This window comes from Canis lupus, chromosome 15 (assembly GCF_048164855.1).
Source record: "Canis lupus baileyi chromosome 15, mCanLup2.hap1, whole genome shotgun sequence".
Classification (NCBI taxonomy): Eukaryota; Metazoa; Chordata; class Mammalia; order Carnivora; family Canidae; genus Canis; species Canis lupus.
This window is the reverse complement of record NC_132852.1, coordinates 49,085,289-49,091,112: the sequence shown is the minus strand read 5'-3', so window position 1 is coordinate 49,091,112 and position 5,824 is coordinate 49,085,289. Positions and strand designations below refer to the sequence as shown.

At 43.8% G+C, this 5,824-nt stretch overlaps 1 protein-coding gene across 1 annotated transcript in view; it reads right to left on the bottom strand.

The window, feature by feature from the left end:
* The window catches only part of BPGM (bisphosphoglycerate mutase), a 32,573-nt gene that overhangs the window by 2,040 nt on the left and 24,709 nt on the right, over nucleotides 1–5,824 (bottom strand). The gene's annotated exons all lie outside the window — the stretch shown is intronic.

Sequence of the window (5,824 nt, the reverse complement as noted above, 5' to 3'; positions counted from 1 at the left end):
CTGTAGATCAGGAAAGGAATGGACAAGACATTAAAGGTGATGCAGGAGGAAGTTCTGTTCAGTTTTGTTTTGTTTTAAGGTTTTTATTTATTTATTTATTTTAGAAAGAGTGAACAGAATGAGGGATAGAGGGAGAGGATCTCAGGCAGACTGTACTGAGCGCAGAGCCTGATGTGGGGCTTGATCCCCGAACCCTGAGATCATGACCCAAGTTGAAATTGGGAGTCGGATGCTTAGGTGACTGAGCCACCCAGGTGCCCCGCTGCACATTTATTGAGTCCCATATTTGCTGCATGTCTGAAACCATTCCAGATACTGGAAGGGATTCTAGCTATAGTTCCTGGAAGGAAAAAAACTTCCCAGAAATTAAAAAAAAAAATCTCTGTCTCTTAGAGATTCCCATCACATCAAATTTTAGAACAGTAGATACCCTTCAGGGCAACCTGTTATTCCTTCAGTTTCCCATCTAAATCCTGTACATGAACCTTCTAGTAGCATTTGTCATAGCAGCCAAAAAATGGAAATGTCCCTCAAATGATGAAGGGATAAATTAACTGTGGTAGCTGTGGTATAGCCACAGAGTAAAATATTATTTGGCAATAAAAAAGAATTGTGTGCTGATACATGCTACACATTGATGAACTTTGAAAATATTATGCTAATATAAGCCAGTCACTATGGACGGTATGTTGTATGATTTCATTTATATAGGAAAATCTAGAGTGAGACAAATAGACTAGTGTTGCCTAGGACAAGACCAAATGGGGAAAATGGGAAGTGATAGCTAGGTATAGGGTTACTTTTGAAAACAATGAAAAGAGAGGAGGTGCAAGATGGTGGAAGAGTAGGGTCTCCAAGTCACCTGTCCCCACTAAATTACCTAGATAACCTTCAAATCATCCTGAAAATCTACGAAATCGGCCTGAGATTTAAAGAGAGACCAGCTGGAACGCTACAGTGAGAAGAGTTCGCGCTTCTATCAAGGTAGGAAGACGGGGAAAAAGAAAGAAACAAAAGGCCTCCAAGGGGGAGGGGCCCCGCGAGGAGCCGGGCTGAGGCCGGGGCGGGTGTCCCCAGGACAGGAGAGCCCCGTCCCGGAGGAGTAGGAGCTGCACCAACCTCCCCGGGCGGAAAGGGGCCCGCAGGGAGTTGGAGCAGGACCCAGGAGGGCGGGGATGCCCTCGGGCTCCCGGGGACACTAACAGACACCTGCGCCCCGGGAGAGTGCGCCGAGCTCCCTAAGGGCTGCAGCGCGCACGGCGGGACCCGGAGCAGCTCGGAGGGGCTCGGGCGGTGGCTCCGCGGAGGGGGCTGCGGGGCGGGAACAGCTCGGAGGGGCTCGGGGGCGGCTCCGCGGAGGGGGCTGCAGGGCGGGAGCGCGAATCCAACAGCTCAGGCCCGGGAGCCCAGGGCGCCGGGACACAGCCCAGGATCCGGCCTCCCCCGGGACAGGCAGAGGCCGGGAGGGCCCAGGACAGCAAGGACGCTCCTGCCCCAGCTGAGCAGATCAGCGGCCCCGCCCTGGAGCCTCCAGGCCCTGCAGACGGAGAGCTCTGGAGTTCCTGAGGGGGCTGACTCCAGGGCTCCAGATCTGCGCCCCCCCCCCCCTGCGGTTGTTCCTCCTGGGGCTTCACCGGGTAAACAACCCCCACTGAGCCCTGCACCAGGCAGGGGCAGAGCAGCTCCCCCAAGTGCTAACACCTGAAAATCAGCACAACAGGCCCCTCCCCCAGAAGACCAGCTAGAAGGACAAGTTCCAGGGGAAGTCAAGGGACTTAAAGTATACAGAATCAGAAGATACTCCCCCGTTTTTTGTTTGTTTTTTGTTTTTGTTTTTCTGTTTGCTTCCCCCGTCCTTTTTTTCCCTTTCTTTCTTTCTTTTTCTTTCTCTTTTTCTTCTCTTTTTCTTCCATTTTTCTTTTTTCTTTTTCTCTTTTCTTTCCTTCTTTCTCTCCTCTCTTTTTCTCCTTTTCCCAATACAACTTGTTTTTGTCCACTCTGCACTGAGCAAAATGACTAGAAGGAAAACCTCACCTCAAAAGAAAGAATCAGAAACAGTCCTCTCTCCCACAGAGTTACAAAATCTGGATTACAATTCAATGTCAGAAAGCCAATTCAGAAGCACTATTATACAGCTACTGGTGGCTCTAGAAAAAAGCATAAAGGACTCAGGAGACTTCATGACTGCAGAATTTAGATCCAATCAGGCAGAAATTAAAAATCAATTGAATGAGATGCAATCCAAACTAGAAGTCCTAACGACGAGGGTTAACGAGGTGGAAGAACGAGTGAGTGACATAGAAGACAAGTTGATGGCAAAGAGGGAAACTGAGGAAAAAAGAGACAAACAATTAAAAGACCATGAGGATAGATTAAGGGAAATAAACGACAGCCTGAGGAAGAAAAACCTACGTTTAATTGGGGTTCCCGAGGGCGCCAAAAGGGCCAGAGGGCCAGAATATGTATTTGAACAAATCATAGCTGAAAACTTTCCTAATCTGGGAAGGGAAACAGGCATTCAGATCCAGGAAATAGAGAGACCCCTCCCTAAAATCAATAAAAACCGTTCAACACCTCGACATCTAATAGTTAAGCTTGCAAATTCCAAAGATAAAGAGAAGATCCTTAAAGCAGCAAGAGACAAGAAATCTCTGACTTTTATGGGGAGGAGTATTAGGGTAACAGCAGACCTCTCCACAGAGACCTGGCAGGCCAGAAAGGGCTGGCAGGATATATTCAGGGTCCTGAATGAAAAGAACATGCAACCAAGAATACTTTATCCAGCAAGGCTCTCATTCAAAATGGAAGGAGAGATAAAGAGCTTCCAAGACAGGCAGGAACTGAAAGAATATGTGACCTCCAAACCAGCTCTGCAAGAAATTTTAAGGGGGACTCTTAAAATTCCCCTTTAAGAAGAAGTTCAATGGAACAATCCACAAAAACAAGGACTGAATAGATATCATGATGCCACTAAACTCATATCTCTCAATACTAACTCTGAACGTGAACGGGCTTAATGACCCCATCCAAAGGCCCAGGGTTTCAGACTGGATAAAAAAGCAGGACCCATCTATTTGCTGTCTACAAGAGACTCATTTTAGACAGAAGGACACCTACAGCCTGAAAATAAAAGGTTGGAGAACCATTTACCATTCAAATGGTCCTCAAAAGAAAGCAGGGGTAGCCATCCTCATATCAGACAAACTAAAATTTACCCCGAAGACTGTAGTGAGAGATGAAGAGGGACACTATCTCATTCATACTTAAAGGATCTATCCAACAAGAGGACTTAACAATCCTCAATATATATGCCCCGAATGTGGGAGCTCCCAAATATTTAAATCAATTAATAACCAAAGTGAAGAAATACTTAGATAATAATACACTTATACTTGGTGACTTCAATCTAGCTCTTTCTATACTCAATAGGTCTTCTAAGCACAACATCTCCAAAGAAACGAGCGCTTTAAATGATACACTGGACCAGATGGATTTCACATATATCTACAGAACCTTACATCCAAACTCAACTGAATACACATTCTTCTCAAGTGCACATGGAACTTTCTCCAGAATAGACCACATACTGGATCACAAATCGGGTCTGAACCGATACCAAAAGATTGGGATCATCCCCAGGGGCATATTCTCAGACCATAATGCCTTGAAATTAGAACTAAATCACAACAAGAAGTTTGGAAGGACCTCAAACATGTGGAGGCGAAAAGCCTGCGAAAAGATGAAAGGGTCAACCAGGAAATTAAGGAAGAATTAAAAAGATTCATGGAAACTAATGAGAATGAAGATACAACTGTTCAAAGTCTTTGGGATGCAGCAAAAGCAGTCCTAAGGGGGAAATACACTGCAATACAAACATCCATTCAAAAACTGGAAAGAACTCAAATACAAAAGCTAACCTTACACATAAAGGAGCTAGAAAAAAAACAGCAGATAGATCCTACACCCAGCAGAAGAAGAGAGTTAATTAAGATTCGAGCAGAACTCAACGAAATCGAGACCAGAAGAACTGTGGAACAGATCAACAAAACCAGGAGTTGGTTCTTTGAAAGAATTAATAAGATAGATAAACCATTAGCCAGCCTTATTAAAAAGAAGAGAGAGAAGACTCAAATTAATAAAATGATGAATGAGAAAGGAGAGATCACTACCAACACCAAGGAAATACAAACGATTTTAAAAACATATTATGAACAGCTATACGCCAATAAATTAGGCAATCTAGAAGAAATGGACGCATTCCTGGAAAGCCACAAACTACCAAAACTGGAACAGGAAGAAATAGAAAACCTGAACAGGCCAATAACCAGGGAGGAAATTGAAACAGTCATCAAAAACCTACCAAGACACAAAAGTCCAGGGCCACATGGCTTCCCTGGGGAATTCTATCAAACGTTTAAAGAAGAAACCATACCTATTCTACTAAAGCTGTTTGGAAAGATAGAAAGAGATAGAGTACTTCCAAATTCATTCTATGTGGCCAGCATCACCTTAATTCCAAAACCAGACAAAGGAGAATTACCACCAATTACCACTGTCTTGTCATCAAGACAGTGTGGTACTGGCACAAAAACAGACACATAGATCAATGGAACAGAATAGAGAATCCAGAAGTAGACCCTGAACTTTATGGTCAACTAATATTTGATAAAGGAGGAAAGACTATCCACTGGAAGAAGAAAGTCTCTTCAATAAATGATTCTGGGAAAATTGGACATCCACATGCAGAAGAATGAAACTAGACCACTCTCTTCCACCATACACAAAGATAAACTCAAAATGGATGAAAGATCTAAATGTGAGACAAGATTCCATCAAAATCCTAGAGGAGCTGAGTGAAGTAAGTCAATTGGAGAAGGACAGTGTATGTTCTCATTCATTTGGGGAATATAAATAATAGTGAAAGGGAATATAAGGGAAGGGAGAAGAAATGTGTGGGAAATATCAGAAAGGGAGACAGAACATAAAGACTCCTAACTCTGGGAAACGAACTAGGGGTGGTGGAAGGGGAGGAGGGCGGGGGGTGGGGTGAGTGGGTGACGGGCACTGAGGGGGACACTTGACGGGATGAGCACTGGGTGTTATTCTGTATGTTGGCAAATTGAACACCAATAAAAATTATTTTATTAAAAAAAAGACATTAAAAAAATCCTAGAGGAGAACACAGGCAACACCCTTTTTTAACTCAGCCACAGTAACTTCTTGCAAGATACATCAACGAAGGCAAAAGAAACAAAAGCAAAAATGAACTATTGGGACTTCATCAAGATAAGAAGCTTTTGCACAGCAAAGGATACAGTCAACAAAACTCAAAGACAACCTACAGAATGGGAGAAGATATTTGCAAATGATGTATCAGATAAAGGGCTAGTTTCCAAGATCTATAAAGAACTTCTTAAACTCAACACCAAAGAAACCAACAATCCAATCATGAAATGGGCAAAAGACATGAAGAGAAATCTCACAGAGGAAGACATAGACATGGCCAACATGCACATGAGAAAATGCTCTGCATCACTTGCCATCAGGGAAATACAAATCAAAACCACAATGAGATACCACCTCACACCAGTGAGAATGAGGAACATTAACAAGGTAGGAAACCACAAATGTTGGAGAGGATGCGGAGAAAAGGGAACCCTCTTACACTGTTGGTGGGAATGTGAACTGGTGCAGCCACTCTGGAAAACTGTGTGGAGGTTCCTCAAAGAGTTAAAAATAGACCTGCCCTACGACCCAGCAATTGCACTGTTGGGGATTTACCCCAAAGATTCAGATGCAATGAAACGCCGGGATACCTGCACCC